The sequence below is a fragment of the Phalangium opilio genome, unplaced genomic scaffold (genome assembly GCF_054372755.1).
Source record: "Phalangium opilio isolate 3A_F unplaced genomic scaffold, DU_Popi_V2 ptg000078l_1, whole genome shotgun sequence".
Taxonomy (NCBI): Eukaryota; Metazoa; Arthropoda; class Arachnida; order Opiliones; family Phalangiidae; genus Phalangium; species Phalangium opilio.
In genome coordinates, this window is record NW_028324186.1 from 1132421 (window position 1) to 1150145 (window position 17725).

Below are 17725 nucleotides of genomic sequence, written 5' to 3' on the forward strand. Positions count from 1 at the left end.
GCCACGGTTATATACGAGAAAGAATCGCAACATTGTATAGAAAAGTTACGTAAATAAAATTTCCGTATTAGCTAGGCGTGGTTCAAGCATGGATTTATATAAATACTACGTATTATGGATTTCCAACTCGTACCTTCCACACGGCATTTCTCTCTGGCACGCGATGCGGAGAGAAAACAGACAATTTGATTCCTCTTCCCCCCTCTCGGCCCCCTAAGATGGGACGGAAGTTCGTTTCATTTTTTCTCACTGCGCATGCGCGAAATGCAAAATTGGCGGCCACTAAATGCATACCGTCAGTAGTTTAAAACCGTGACCTTAGAATGGTAGTCGGATGCGTCCGTTCATCTGTGTGCTAGAGTGCACAGGAATAGGGCTGTGCGAATAAGAAATAGCAATGTTTTTCGTAGAAATAGTAAGATTGCAATATTAAAAGTACCTTAAAGGGATAGAATCAATCTTTTGACTACTAATGATAAGCTTTAATTTTTTTAAATCAGATAGAACCTAAAATTACGTTTTCAAATATATATATATATATTGATAGTTTTAATAACTAAACTATTTTCAATTACTCTTTAAAAATATTAGTTTTCGGCGCCGCTCCGATCACTGCCCCCTCTACAGTCGCTTGGCAAAAACCCGAGCAAAACACCCTCCTCTCACACGGAAAAATAGTAGATTTACACCTAAAAGTAGTTTTCATACTATTTTGCATTTTCGCCAAATTAATATTATTTTCATTTCGTTAGATGCTTTCAAAGTTATAAAGGAAGGTAAATAGTTTCACTGTAATTTTGGTGTTCAAAGTAATAGTTTTACTATGTTTAATTACAAATAAAAATATGTTAAAGCTTAGATTAGGGCCATTAGGATAAAATATAGCCAAACCATAATTATACATGGAAGCTAAGCCTTTGCCAAAATAGCGTAAAAATGTGGTGTTTTGGCCATTACCTGTAACAATTTTGTCAAATCGCTATCATCCTTACTCTACAACGTAACCAAGAGTTAAGGGAACAAAGGATAATAAGCATGACAAATCAGAATTATGTTTACAAAGGGCTTCTCGATCTCAAAATATGCGCCGCTTCCCCAGTGAAGGTGAAAAGGTCTAGAGCTACATACTTTCTCCTATTAACAAACAACCAGTGAATGAGTGCCATTAGCAACGTCACTACGTTACAAACAAGTTGGGCTATATTTCCCGGCTAGTTTGAATTTCAAAATATCTAACGTACTTTTCTTAATTTTAAACGTTTCAATTCGATTTATTTTTTTGGCACACATAATTTTAGGCACATTTTTTTTACCTAAAACTGCCCTCATCTTGTACTAGTTGGAAAACATTGAGAGTATTACTTTAATCATAAGCATATCAAACCACCCGTAAGCGTGAATCGGAGGGAATTTAGCCACAGGCATTGTCTAGGTAAAACTCGCGACACGGGTCTTCCTGGTGGCAGAAAGGGGAAACATTTTTCAAATCGCGCAAGGGTTGCTACCGGAAGCTTGGAAATAAATACAAGGATTAGTATATATATTATTCTTACCTTTTATATGCTCTACCTACATTAATACTTGTAATAATAGCCTGATAATAGCAAACATTTTAAACCGTGGATTTTGATGCTCGAGTCTTCGCTAATGATCGGGGAGGAGGGGGCGTGCAAAGTTAATGTTTATTTTAATTTTAGTTATTCATCTATTTATTCGGATGGGAGAGTACACTGAATTTTTAACTGTCAAAGTGGCGAATACAAAACTTGCGGTAACCTACTCTTTTATCTTTGGTTATTATAATATTAATCTGAAACCATATATATTGTGTAAACTTATCTCTATTAGTTTATCTCTATTAGTTTTTCTATTTTGAACTAAAATTCGAGATAATTTACGCTTAATAAACTTAAAATAACAACTGAAATAATTGGCGGCGGTAATCGTAGTATAGAAGCAGACGACTGCTTAGATTGCCGAGTTAAAAGGAAGTAGGGGGATACGGGGAAGGAGAGAATTGCTTCGATTCCCCTCGAGGTGGCGTAGGACCTCAAACCTCTCTCTGGCGCTATTGTACAATGGTGATTACCCGTGATCGTATTGTGAATTCATGCTTACGGGTGGTTTGATATGCTTATGCTTTAATATATGGATTTGAGAATTTGGAAGAAAATAAATATCCTGAATTTTCACCAATTTATATCGACAAGTTTAATAGTTAGAAAAACTTGCACCACCCTATTATTTAGTTTACACTGCTAATTGAAGGTGCATAGCTTCGAAATTTATGAAGTATTATAATAAATAACATGCGCTACTCTCTTGTTTGCAATCTGTCAAAAAGTCAATTGTCAAAATGGTTTATTTCCTTTTTATCCCGCTTAATAATTAGCATTTAGCGTTTCGAGACTTTCTAGTTTGCTGTTACGCTTTTAAGTATTTTGGTTACTTTAAAACCGTTTCAAATATGGGCATACTTATGCGTTTTAGTCATTTGCCTGCAAACCGTTTGAAATTGATCAATCATAGAGAATTAAAGTTTGTATTATTATTACACATTTTTTTATTATCTGTGCAGCAAATCGTATGCAATTTATTGGCCGCCCCAAAGCCGCGGACCACGTTTTGGAGCAGACGCCGCATGCACCACTACTTCCTTTTTCATACGTGAACTCTCTCTGGACTCAATATGGCTATAGCTCCAGCGCGTCACATCCGCGGGTGTCGCACATATTTAGTGGCCGCCATTTTGGCCAAGTTTGAAATCCATAAAACGTAGTATTTATATAAATCCATGCTGCTACCAATGTGACACCGTAGAGTGACCAGTTTTTGGGACTAATTTAAATGGTTCCAGCAAATTATTGACAACGGCGCTTTACATCTGTTTTTCTTTGCAGTGAAGAAGCTACTCGGCACGAGAATAACCCGGAACTTTGCCCCGATGAAGATTACATCAACATTTACCTCCGAGAAATGAAGGGAAAGCATCCGCAAAGCTCACACTCAAGTACTAAATTTGTCTTTTCCTATTACGCGGGAGAGGCGCGGATTGGATCTGTCGAAGTGGGTCGAAGGATCTCCTTCGCGAAAAGTCAATAACGTTTCATATTAGATGGAAAATTCGGAAATTTCCTCTTCTACAACTATTATTTTCAACAGTCTTGGTCCGTATTGGAGTAACGCCTCCTCTACAGAAGTCCCTCAATTTCCGGCCGTTTTCGGAGGTTTAATGCTACCAGACCCGCATGCCAGACACTTTCCCCACTATTTTTGCCTTTTTGGACTTATTGTCGGCGGCTAATCATTCCGTTTTCAAAGAACATTCGAAAATGATATATTTTTGTTTGTGGCGAAGTTTTATAGGTTAATATATAAAGTAGGCGGAGCTAAATGAAAAATATAACAAATCGTCACGAGTGGCGTATCTAGTATGGAGAAATGGCGCTCGCGCTCAGAATCGCAAGATCATGGATAAAGAATGTGCGTGAGGAAATTTGTTTTCATGTAAATTGTAGGATAGTTTGAAAACAAATTTCCTCACGCGCATTCTTTATCGACGGCTTGACAATAAATTACGAGACTCAAGTGATGTAAAAAATTGCGGTGCCCATGCCTGAAAATCCGGAAGTAGAGTTATAACGTGATGACGATTTCTTATTTTCAACAAGTTCAGCAAGACCAAATACTTTATATAATCACCTATTGTCTTAATAAACTATTATTTAGCGAAATTGGGAACCTTAATTTCGAAACGTGGAAGAAAATAATAAAAAGTCAGAGAATGCGAAATAAAAGCTGCCTATTTAAAAATTTAGCCTTTTAGTTCCCTGAACCATGAATCCGAGTATGAATCAGACGATAATCACTTACATAAACCACTGCCCTGCCCTGTCCAAAACTTCTTTCCGTAAATGGCGGCCGATCACGTGATCATATTTTTCCCGCGTATAACGTCGCAGAATTCTTGAGACATAAGCGGCGATCAAATGGACCAATACTATTCGGGCTTGTGTCTGCGCCATATAATTCGGCATCGTTTCTAGCTTTCGGTTGCTTTGCACCTTAGTACTTAATAGCAAAGTACATTTTAATTATTGCAATTTAATGAAGCCTTGAGAAAAAATAGAAATCGGCTTTAGTCTATAAATTCTATTGAAGTCACTTGAAGTCTCTAAATCATGTTGAAGTCACTAGAAGTCTTTACAAATTATATTTCAGTCACTTGAAGTCATAATAAATCATATTGAAGTCATTTGAAATCAAATACAGTTAGTGAAATTTTTCAAGTCATTTGAAATCAAATACAGTTAGTGAAATTTTTCAAGTCATTTGAAATCAAATACAGTTAGTGAAATTTTTGAAGTCAATTGAAGTCTATGATAGTTCAATTGAAGTCATTTGGAATCTGAAATCAGGTGTACAAAATTTTCTTAGTGGTTTCCCCCTCGATGGAAATATCCTGCCTTTCAAACAACACCCATGTTAATAGGCAGCTGTTTGAAAATTTATGAAAATGTAAACAGAAAATATTCTACAGGGCCGGTAGGCCCTTGTAGATATGACTTGATACCGTTTTGTAACGTTAAAGTAAAATTCACATGCTTTTGCTAAATTTCCTATGGAGATTAACATGGGGTTTTTCGTGATTTTTCCCCACCGCTAACTTAAAAACTACAGCGAAGTTACTTTTCGAAATTATCTTAAATTAACAATTAAGTATTCAGCGTGTGCTATCAGCCAGTTTGATCAAAACAATTAAGTCTAAGTATGTTAAATTTTAGTTAATTACAGAAGTACGGCTTTGGCCATCGTGATTGGATATAATAATTAGCTAGATCTCTTGGAAAACTCAGTGTTACTACGTATCTATAGTGTGGTGGTTATCACGTCCGCTTCACACGCGGAAGGTCCCAGGTTCGAGCCCTGGTAGATACATGTGTTGACCATCGTGATTGGACATAAGAATTAGTTAGATCTCTTGGAAAACTCAGTATTACCATGTATCTATGGTGTAGTGGTTATCACGTCCGCTTCACACGCGGAAAGTCCCAGGTTCGAGCCCAGGTAGATACATGTTTTAACCATCGTAATTGGACATAATAATTAGTTAGATCTCTTGGAAAACTTAGATTTACCACGTGTTTGTGGTGTAGTGGTTATAAAAAATATTTAACAATTATTTCACTTCACTTGGTTTAATAATGTGACATAGGTAGCGTACTTTTTCCCTACTTTTAAAACCATTAAACTAAGTAATATTAGAAGTTCAACAGATTGTCTAAAAAAGATGTTAAAAGCCACTGTAAATGGTGCATAAATGCCTAATATTTCCTTAATACTTGCAAATAATATTACTAAATGGCGTGAATTGATCATAGAAATGGGGTTAAAGTACACCCTAAATGATGTCTTTTTTGGCACTGGAAAAAACAGCATATATGGTGTTTAAATGCACCATTATATTTTAGAGTGCAAATGTATGACGGTAAAGCAAACATAATTATTCAAAATTTAATTACATTAAGACTGAAGTAACAGATATTATATAAAAACGTCTGGGTTTGGACCAAGGCCGAGAAAACAAACGATATGTGTGAGGTTTATCAATTGACTGAAGTTTCAGATATTGAAATTTTTTTCTAGTTATTTTTATCCACTCAATCCTTAATCAATATTTAATTCAATCAACTGATTTTATTGTTAATCGATCTAGTCCCTCTGAATTAATTTAAAAAATTCATATCTACGCTTTTTCAAGAACAATTACATTTTCCGAAAACATAAAAAACATTAAATTAATTATTTTGATGGGAGTACGTGTTGAGGCATCAATATTGAATATTTGAAATATTCTACTGGATGTCTAAAAAGAGCAAGCGAACTAAATTAATTGTTCTTGAAAAAGCGTAGATATGTAATTTTTTCAATTAATTTAGAGGGACTAGATCGATTAACAGTAAAATCAGTTGATTGAATCAAATATTGATTAAGGATTGAGTGGATAAAAATAACTAGAAAAAAATTTCAATATCTGAACTTCAGTCAATTGATAAACCTCACACATATCGTTTGTTTTCTCGGCCTTGGTCCAAACCCAGACGTTTTTATATATACTCTCAATGAGACAGTTCAAATTTTAATGGAGTTCATATTGAGATCTCTTTCGTCTCCTCCAAAATCAGTTTCATGACGATATATATTCACCAAGTAAAATAAACACCCATGCAGTTTTTTGGAAAATGTCTTGAAATATTAAGACCGTTTTAGCACTAACCGACAATCCTCACTGCCACTTTTTAAATAGACCCAACCAACAATTCTTTTGAATTTTTATAACGGCTCAGATCTCGTTCGCGGGTTTTGACTCTTGAGGCGAGAAAGGGATAACCTGATTGGCTTGATTGAGAACCTGTTTTACCCCAGGAGTCAGACTCTAATCCAATCAGAAAAATAAGAGATTTATTTTCGTCGCTCAACCACAGATGGTACTACAGTCAATTTCGTTAGTCACGTGATCCTATCCCTTAGATGGAGACGAGACCAAGCCAACTTGTTTATTTGTTGGTTGGGTCTATTACATTTTCTAGGAATTAAATTCAAACGCTAAAATTGCATACGACCGGAAGTAACAGTTGCAAACTCATTTTAATGTAAAACTAGTTATATAACCACTACATAGCTTCCAGATATAAATGTACTGTTTTTCTACTATTTAGTCCTAAACTTTCAGGTAGTATAGTTTGATTCCTCTGAACTTTGTATTTAATCTACAATTAAGGAAATTATATGTAGGCCTATTGTGTTTAAGAATAAATTTTTTTAAACATATACATCTGGTACAGTTAAGGTAAGTACGTGTAACGCACAATATAATGAAAGGTACAAAGTGGTTGGAATCTAGGGTTTCTTAGTACAATTTTACACTGAATTAATAATAGTAAAAATGAAGCTGGCACCAAGTGACTAGCTCATTCCCGATGAAGGACGCTTTCGCGTTGTTTTTTCATGATAGCGAAATCTCTAGTGGAGTAGGGGCTAGAGGATTATAATATACCCGTCACTATGCTTTGTTTCTGATTACCTTTTCCCTCTTCTCAAACAGTAATAGTTAAATATATAAAGTATCAGGAGCTAGTTTGAAAAACATAACAAATGGTCACGAGTGACGTTTCTAGTCTGGTGAAATGACGCTGGCGCTTAGAATCGTAAGAACATAGATAAAGAATGCGCGCGGAAGGGTGGTTTTCATTTGCATGAAATTATTCAGTCATTTTGGCGATAAAAGGGGAAATCTATATGAATAACATCGGAAATGTTTCCTATGATAGACAAAGTTTCTCGACCAATTTTTGAAGACTATATGCTCGATAGGTCTGAAAACGGCTCTAAATGAAAGGTTGAACATTAAATTGGTGCCTTTTGAAGTTTCATTAAAAAAACTACGTTTAAGTACACAGAAAAAAATGTGTTAAAGATTTGAACACATTTTAGTGTTCAAAATCTAATTTTGGTTTCTTGATAAGTGAGGAAAAAGTGTCATTTATTTTGCTTAATTTTGGTGTTCAACGTCTAATTTTTGTTTGTATTGGGAAAAATTGTAACCGTTGAACACTAAATCTTAACACTTTTACAATGAACTCGTTCAAAATTTAGGAACAGCGATTGCGATCATTTGCTTTCTTGTTCTATAACCATACAGTTGAAGGCGTACTTCGAGGAATGTTTTCAAATTATAGGCTTAGCTTAGTTGTATTTCGCACGTAGATACGGTTTTCCCATGGATGAAAAATGCGCGTGGGTAAATTTGTTTTCTTGCTATTGGATAGTCAACTCCCTATCTCCGGCGGGAGCCTATTCGATATTGAATTATAATCGTTGAATAATCAAAAGGAGTTAGTTTTAGTTTTATCAAAAGAGATTCATTTATTATGATACAATGACTCGACAAGGACGGGTCTAGAGAAAATAACACTTACAGTACAAGTAAAATAATATAGAGATATATTGATTCTTAGTGGTGTGGTAGCGCCATCTGGTGTCTTAACTTTGTACTACCAACACCTCCCCTCAAAGTTATACATAGATACCCAAATATAAAAAGATCTAATATAGTCCAGCTAATGATGCGAGATCAGAAGTCTTGATTCTTTCAAGTGGTTTGGTCAATAAATCCGCGATCATTTGTTCCGTTGGACAATAATCAAAACTGAATATGTTTCGCAAGTCTTTGACGAAATGGTGTCGAGTATCTATATGCTTTTTTCGCGCGGTGACGTTTTCATTTTCGATCATCTTCAAACAACTTTGGTTGTCTTCATACAGTTGCGTTTTGACATTCTGCTGTTTTAAATCGTCCATTAATTTGGAAAGCCAAAGTGCTTCCCGGCAGGCTTCGGCTAGAGCAATATATTCCGCTTCTGTAGATGAAAGCGCAACAATGGTTTGTTTCCTGCTCGCCCAACTAATAGTAGCGCCAAGATATGTGAAGACAAAACCCGAATTGGATTTTCTATCAGATAGGTCGCCCGCCCAGTCGGCATCTGCATAGCCAATTAAAAGATCTTCCTGACTTGCAGCTTTACCGAGGTGTAAAGTGTAGGTTTGCGTTCCCTTTAAGTATCGCATTATTCTTTTAACTGCGGTCCAGTCTGTTGAGGTAGGTTCTGTAATTTTTCGACTTAAGATTGATACACTTGCTGAAATGTCCGGTCGGGTGCAAGTCGCTATTTATAGCAAACAACCTATCGCCTGGCGATAGATGTCGTTGTCCGTGAAGACCTGTTCTGTCGAAATGTCCTTCTGGTACTTAACATCCATTGGCGTTTTAGCTGGTTTATCGTCGTGCATACCAAATCGTTGGAACACGGTTGTGATATATCCAGATTGGTGGATGCCAAAGATGCCATTAGTATCGGGCATAATTTCTATGCCTAGATAGTACTTTAAAAGGCCGAGATCCACTATGTCAAAATTAGTGGCTAGGAAACTGTACACATCATCGATGGTGGCCTCATCTGGTGCGATACAAATCAAATCATCTACATAGACGAATATATAGCACCATTGATTCTTGATGTTGTTTGCATAGAGACATTTGTCGGCAATACCACGTTGCCACCCGCTTTCTTCAAGAGTATCATTGAGTTTTTCATTCCAGTTACGTGCCGATTGCTTTAGTCCATACAGACTGCGATGTAATTTGCATACTACATTTGGTGCTTCTTTCGTCGAGAATCCGGGAGGCTGCTTCATATACAAGCGTTACTTTTTCCGGTTGTACGGTGTGTCGGTAACATCGTTCGCGGACCCAACCCTTCTTGAACGGTTTCTCATAATTGGTCGCAAAAGGTTCCTGAGTAGAAGACGGTATGGGAGGATAAACTTCTCCGTTGCTCGGGGATTTCGATAGTTTATCTAACTGAACTAAGCGCTTGGGAGTCAATGAAATGAGCGGCTCAGAACTCGCTCTTCGAGGCTGTGGTTCTCCTTCTGGACTCGTCGATAGTGAATGAACCTTGGGAGCCTTTTTCTTCGGTTGTGCCGACGAACTTCCTGTTGTCGGAGCTCTGATTCGTTTTCTCCTTTTTCAATTCGTTCTATTTCTTCCGATAGAATATACTACTCTACCATTACTCACGAGTATAAGCGAGCATGTCTTACTCAAATTATCCCAAGTGTGCGGGTAGCTAATTTCTGCTAAGCCTACTTCGTAAAATCCCTCCAATTTTACGGGTTCAGAGAGGTATGTCCTGAATTTACTTCTCGTATTGCCGGGAAAATACCTCATCGACAAGTCGGAAGGTAAAGTGATGTAAAAGCTCATACTATATCTATTTCCCGAACCCAACTGTCAAAAGACGGAGAGTATCCTTTCCAACGTACTAGCTTCTCCAGCGTCATGTCGGGTCTGCAACGTTTCCTCAAGATCGTTTCTATTTAAAGCTTTGTCCACATTGAACTCGCGCTCGCGTGTTCGCGCCTTCGTCTATTCGCATCTTCGCAACAGATCACGAAAAAAATTTTGCTTTTCCCATTCTGAGAGCCAATAAAGTTTGAGCAATCATTGCGCCATCTGCCCTTCTCCATCGACGTCGTCCAATGAGAAAAACGAAACTAATCGCCCTTGCCTTCCTCTCGTCTGTGATTGGTGCTTTTCTCGCGAAGGCGCGAAATTCTTGGCCTAGTCACAAGAAATTTGTATCTTCGATAGGTGAGTACGCAAATTAGCGAAAACCCAATGTGGACAGACAAGCAAAGCGAAGATGCGAATTCACAAAATGTGTCAGTCTGGACAGGCCTTTAAACACGCTAGAATTTAGGTCCTTACCCACTTTCTGTAATTGTTCCTTGTAAAAAATACCAGTAATCGGTTCCGAATTCAAATCCTGGATCCTATACACCGGTGGACTACGAGGTAATCTCCCCACCACTTGGTTTGGTTTCCTCATATATTCTCTGTTCTTAACTTCGAAGTCTGCTTTGTATTATGCTATGATTTTATACTTTGTTTAGCTCATAAACATAGGAAACCGTAGCGCTTTTTAATTCAGGAAACCGTTACTTAATTTAATGAAATCAGGGTAGATTTATTAATAGAGAATAACATTGTCACTTATACAGTGTTAATAATGTAGTCGTGTACCTTTGTAATTTGTACACATGTGCTCTCCCGTACAAAAATTTACGGCTGCATTTTTGCTGTTAATTAGCTTTTTTTAGAATCTGCAATATATTGCAAATAAACTGGAATATTCTGGAATAATACTGGAATAATACTGGAATAAACCTGCAAAATGTTCAACTTCAGACACAATTAAGATGCATTCCAGAGAGCAATGCAGAACATTTTAGAGGTTGGAAAACTCGATCAGTATATACAAAATTTAGCTACTCTATAATAGCTACCATACAGCTAGAAAACAGAGGGGAAATAGTAACTCCCGTAAGAAATCAGGATGTTTGTAGGCTCATTGTAGGTACCTTCCAGATATTTTGTAAGCATTTTACAGTCAGAAAGAGGTAATTTGTAGGATCATTGCAGGTGCATTTCCGATACTTTGTAGGATAATTGCAGGCGCGTTTCAGATACTTTGAAGGATAATTGCAGGTGAGTTTCAGATACTTTGTAGGATAATTGCAGGCGAGTTTCAGATACTTTGTAGGATAATTGCAGGCGCGTTTCAGATACTTTGTAGGATAATTGCAGGCGCTTTTCATATACTTTGTAGGCAAACTGCAAGCGTGTTTCAGATACTTTTCAGTTCAATTATCCTACAAAGTATCTGGAACGTGCCTGCAATGACCCTGCAAAGTATCTGAAACGCGCCTGCCATGGTCCTGCAAAGTATCTGATACGAGCCTCCAATTATCCTAAAAATATCTGAAAAGCACCTGCAATTATCCTACAAAGTATATGAAAAGCGCCTGCAATTATCCTACAAAGTATCTGAAAAGCACCTGCCATTATCCTAAAAAGTATCTGAAACGCGCCTGCAATGATCCTGAAAAGTATATGAAACGCGACTGCAATTATCCTAAAAATTATCTGAAAAGCAACTGCATTGATCCTACAAAGTATCTGAAACGCGCCTATAATGATCCTGAAAAGTATCTGAAACACAGATACTTTGCAAGATCATTGCAGGTGTATTTCAGATACTTTGTAGGAAAATTTCAGACGCGTTTCAGATACTTTGAAGGATCATTGCAGGCGCGTTTCAGATACTTTTTAGGATAATGGCAGGTGCTTTTCAGATACTTTGTAGGATAATTGCAGGCGCTTTTCATATACTTTGTAGGATAATTGCAGGTGCTTTTCATATATTTTTAGGATAATTGGAGGCTCGTATCAGATACTTTGCAGGACCATGGCAGGCGCGTTTCAGATACTTTGCAGGGTCATTGCAGGCGCGTTTCAGATACTTTGCAGGGTCATTGCAGGCGCGTCTCAGATACTTTGTAGTGCTGAAATTTTGGATTTTCAATTTGTAAAATTTATAAATTTTTACCTCTCCGAGTGACGATGTCGTCACGGAGAGGTATAACACTGTACGTGCCTTTTTGTGTGCCTGTCACCGCGTTTGCAGTTGACAAATCGGAGCAAGCGTGTTCGTAGAGAGATACATTGGTTTCTACTCCACTATCGTCGTTAGGGTTGAGGTGTATGCGACGATCGCCTAAGGCTACGAGAAACGATGGCTTCCAAATGGCAAGGCTTCCACCAAAGATTCACGCAATTGCGTGTTTTCTAATTTATAATTGTTAATCAGTCGCCTTATATACCAACTTTCCGAAAATTGCTAAAGAGGCTTACGCTTGAGTTCAAACGTCAACAATAGCTATGTTTAAAATGATTTTAGGAATAAAGTTTCTTAAAACGATTTAACTAGAATTAAGGTAAATTAATGACGATTAAATTAATAAATATCAATTAAATTTATTTAAATATTTATAAATAGCCTCTAAATTGCGTCTCGACTTGGAGAGGTTTATTTTGGATTCCCAACTTGTACTCATCCCTTACAAAAATATTAAGCTGTAATTCATCTGCATACACGCTTTTTTATCGCTACCACGCTGTAATATGTATACATTAAGGCTACATTTTCTGCAGCTCAAAAAACGGGAAAAATTCACAGCATTTCTAGACTGCCGTTTTTACATTTTCTGTTAACTGTCTAGCCTGGCAGAAATATGCAGCGCAATTCTGCAAACGCCATGCAAAAGTAGAAATACCAGCTGCTAGTTTAAAACTGTAATTTGTCCGTTTTTATAGACAAGTTACAGGTCTGCAAGAGTGATAGAAAAGTAGAAATCCAGCTGCTAATTTAAACTGCAATTTGACTATATTTATGGACATGTACAGGTCTGCAAACGTGATAGAAAAGTAGAAATCCTGCTGCTAATTTAAAACTGCAATTTGACCACATTTATAGACATGTTACAGGTCTGCAAAAGTGATGCAAAAGTAGAATTCCAGCTGCCAATTTAAAACTGCAATTTGACTATATTTATGCACATGTTACAGGTCTGCAAAAGTGATGGAAAAGTAGAAATCCAGCTGCCAATTTAGAACTGTAATTTGACCATTTTTATAGACATGTTACAGGTCTGCAATAGTTTTAGAAAAGTAGAAATCCAGCTGCTAATTTAAAACTGCAATTTGACCATTTTTATAGACATGTTACAGGTCTGCAAAAGTGATAGAAAAGTAGGAATCCAGCTGCTAATTTAAAACTGCAATTTGACCACATTTATAGACATGTTACAGGTCTGCAAAAGTGATGCAAAAGTAGAATTCCAGCTGCCAATTTAAACTGCAATTTGACTATATTTATGGACATGTTACAGGTCTGAAAGAGTGATGGAAAAGTAGAAATCCAGCTGCTAATTTAAAGCTGTAATTTGACCACATTTAGAGCCATATTGCAGGTATTCAAAAGTAGGACATTTTACTTGAATTGAATACCTGCAATATGTCTATAAATGTGGAATAGCTACAGCTTTAAATTTTAAGCTAGATTTCAACTTTTCCATCACTTTTGCAGACCTGTAACATGTCTATAAAAATGGTCAAGTTACAGTTTAAAATTGGCAGCTGGATTTCTACATTTCCATCACTTTTTCAGACTTGTAACATGTCTATAAATATGGTTAAATTACAGTTTTAAACTAGCATCTGATATTTCTACTTTTCCATAAGTTTTGCAGACCTGTAACATGTCTATAAATATGGTCAAATTACAGTTTTAAATTGGCAGCTGGATTTCTACTTTTCCATCACTTTTGCAGACCTGTAACATGTCTATAAATGTGGTCAAGTTGCAGTTTTAAACTAGCAGCTGGTATTTCTACTTTTTCATCACTTTTGCAGACCTGTAACTTGTCTATAAAAACGGACAAATTACAGTTTTAAACTAGCAGCTGTTATTTCTACTTTTGCATCGCGTTTGCAGAATCGCGCTGCATATATCTGCCAGTACAGACAATTAACAGTTAATAAACAGAAAATGTAGAAAACGGCAGACAGTTTGCAGTTCTGGAATTGCTGTGAAATTTCGCGTTTTTCGACCCTGCAGAAAATGTAGCCTTAATGTATACATATTACAGCGTGGTAGCGATAAAAAAGCGCGTATGCAGATGAATTACAGCTTAAAATTTTTGTACGGGCTTATCCATTACCGCTATTTCGATATCTCCATTGAATTACTTAAAAATGGCATTTTTACCCAAATGATTAAAATCTGCCGTATTCTTCTCCTGGTATGACTAAGTGCTTGAAATGGATAGACTTTCTTTCGCCCTCATGTTCTACTCTCAAGTCAGACACTGCAAGCCAAACTCAGATGAACTGTCAATCGATCGTTAGTGATGGAGCTCCTGACAATCCATGCAAAACTAAAGCTTCTAGACCCCGCTCCAAACGCACGGGACTTCGAACTAAATTAAAAACTTCCATTCGCAAAACCACCACAACTGTGACAAAAAAAGGTTCTCAAAGAGTCTCTGTCCCTTCTGTGAACGTAACGTCGATGCATCTAATAAGGCTTTTCAATGTACCTTGTATCTCGCGTGGTGTCTCTGAAGAGCTACTTCTTTTCACACCGCTTCAAACTGCGATAATGTTTTGATCCTATGCCTGGCATGTCTTGCGAAAGGGCCGCCGGTGCTTCGCTATGTGGCTTCACTCATGAAAGATTTTATCGAATTTAAACAAAACGTCGCCTACTCGCCTCCCTACCTCAAGATATTTCACTACTACGTGAAAATTATTCAACTCTAACCACCCAACTCCAAGAAGTTTCCTCCCAACGTCCTCAGTCCTCGCGACCCACCTGTGATACTCCCTCATCCGACACATCTCTGCCATGGTCAATGGTATTGCTACCCTCAGCTACCAAGTTACGTCTCTTGCTGAAGATGTAAGCTGCTTTAGATCTCAGCTTAATACCCTGAGTGATGACATTGCTGAACGTGTATCCCAGATAGACCGAATGAGGGTCGACATTATCCGTCACTGCGCTCGTACCCTTGTCCTGTTGGACACGATTACTACCCTCTGTGATACACAAGCTGCCTCCGCAACCATCCCTCCATCTATACCTGCAGCCTTCCGCATGGATCAAGTCATCAGTCCCATCTCGCACCTTCAATCTGACTCAGTTTTGCAACAGATTGTAACAGGATCTCGCTATTGTTGGAGACTCATTTAAGTCGATCAGGATATTCATTTCAAAGATTAGAATAATTAGTCGAGCCACGAGATGAATTTAAAAAGTAAAAGTTTAATGACAAAAAAACTACATGTCTTACTCCTTAGAGAACTGGAACGAGAGAGAGAGAGTTCCCATCGTTCCTCCAAACGGTTAACCCCACGAGATCGTAAACAACCCCGAACGTAAGGGGGGAAGTAAAAAAGGGGTCCCAGGCATTTTAGGGAAGGATCAGGTAGATGGGACCTAAGGCGCCATGTACCCCGTGAAAATTTTGAGAGCTAACACACGGCCGTCCTATTAATTAAAACTCCGATTTATACATGCACAAATTAGCTCACACGAATCATACTCATAATCAAAATTACAAAAATCAAAACAAAACATTAGCATTAAATAGTTAAAGGCATGTCAACGCTCCATTCTACTTGACATAATCGCCCAGGTACGCGGGTGCCTTCTTTCGTCTTTCACTACGTCGAAGAATAGCGTAGTCGTCGTCGTCTTGTTCCGAAATATCCACGTTTGTTGTGTCTATGGCTTCCCCGCCAGGAGGCACATCAATAGGGGGATCCTCAATAGGATCATTCGTCGGATCGTTTCCCTCGTAATCATAGTCGGACTCTTCTTCGTTGTTATCAACAATTAAAAACCTTTTAAGCTTGTCAGCTGGGGCAGAATTGCGATAAAATCTTTGGCTTCTTTGCATTTCCGGTAAATCTTCGATGACGTACCGGTCATACTTTAACTTATCGGACACGACAAAAGGTCCTTTATATTTGGCGGCTGTCTTGAGGGGAAGACCAGTTGCCTGTGGGGGTCTCTCCACCACAACAAGATCGCCTGGTTCGTAGGTGGGCGCTTTTGCCCTACGGGCATTGTAGCGAAGCCGTTGCTTCTCTTGGTCTTCGCGGATAGCGTTGATGGCAATCTCGCGACGCTTCAAAACTTCAGCGTCCAAGGTTTCCCTAACAGTATCTTCCAGTAGGCTACCAGTCGGACTTCTCGAGGCGAAATTAAAGAGAAGGGCGAATGGCGTTTGTCCCGTAGCCTTGTGAAAGGTATTGTTTAAGCCCCACTGGAGCTGGTGGATACGCGCATCCCAGTCCTTGTTATCTTCTCGATTACTCATGCTAGCGATAGCCGGAGAGAGTAGTCGATTTAGACGCTCCACTTGCCCGTTTCCGCGCGGCGTGGCGGTAGCATTGGTCACGTGAGAGATGTTCGCGCTCTTGCACAGATCTTCGAAAGCCTTACCCGTGTAAGCTGTTCCTTGATCGGTGATTACTCGAATGGGCGCGCCGAATAATCCAATCAATTCTTCCAAAAAGCGTTTTGTCGGAACCTTACCGGTATTCCGCACCGGACGTAGGATAGTGAACTTTGTGAACGCGTCAATCGCGGCAATCAGGTACGCGTTACCTCGCGTGCTCTTCACAAAAGGGCCTAAATGATCAAGATGCATGGTGTGAAAGGGTTCGCCGACCTTGTCAATGGAATGTAACATTCCGGGTCTCTTCCCCGCGGGTCGCTTATGGAATAGACATTCCAAACATGACGATATATATCGTCTTACGTAACGTTTCAGTCTGGGAAACCAGAACTTTTCGCGTATTTTCGCACACGTTTTGTCCACGCTAAAATGACCGATGTCATCATGATAGTTCCGTAACACGCGCCATCTGGCGCTATCTGGCACCACCCAGAGGAGTTTAGAACTCCGTTTGGTTCGGATCCATTGGGGCTACCCTCTTGAATAGCTTGCCCTGTTTAACCGTAATTCCCGTCGATTTCGGAGATCGTCCTTGGAGGGATTTTTCTCTTTCGCAAGACTTTCTTTGATAGCTCTAACCTTCTTATCCCCGTGTTGGGCGGCTGTCAGAAAGTCTTCTCTCGATACCTCCACGTGTAAGATATCAACACCCTTAGCTATATCCGTCTCCTCCGCGGCATCCCAAGGTGATCGACTTAGCGCATCTACATGGGCCATACGGGAGCCGGGTCGATGTAGAACTTCAAAGGTGAACTCTTGTAACCGAAGCCACCAACGACCGATCCGCGGCACGTGATGACGTTTCGTTAGCGTGCACCGAACCGAGTTACAGTCCGTGATCACATTAAATTCGCGCCCGATTAAATACGCTCGAAATTTCTCCAATCCCCAAACGACTGCCAGCGTTTCGAGTTCGCTCGAATGATATAAGGCTTCTTCTCGCGTCGACTTACGGCTAGCGTAGCAGACTGGGTGCCATTTATCATCCTTGGATTTCTGCATCAATATCGCGCCTAAACCATCCTTGCTCGCGTCGGTATGGACTTCCGTCTCGGCCTCGGCGTCATACAAGGCGAGAATTGGCCTCTATGTAAGCCTGGATTTCAGAGAATTGAACGCTTTTTCCTGGTCGGCGCTCCAATTCCAGTCCTTATTCTTTCGCAATAAACATGTCAAGGGCTCGGCTTCAAGCGCGAAGCCTTTTACAAACCGGCGGAAATAACTCGCGAGTCCGAGA

The 17725-nt window shown here is 38.8% G+C and overlaps 2 non-coding genes across 2 annotated transcripts; both read left to right on the forward strand.

Annotated features, from left to right (window-relative positions):
- Positions 1-4865: 4865 nt before the first annotated feature.
- Positions 4866-4938, forward strand: TRNAV-CAC (transfer RNA valine (anticodon CAC)). Its single transcript has one exon. It is a non-coding gene; the product is annotated as a tRNA-Val (tRNA).
- Positions 4939-5003: 65 nt separating this feature from the next.
- On the forward strand, positions 5004-5076 carry TRNAV-CAC (transfer RNA valine (anticodon CAC)). Its single transcript has one exon. It is a non-coding gene; the product is annotated as a tRNA-Val (tRNA).
- The last annotated feature ends 12649 nt before the right edge of the window (positions 5077-17725 follow it).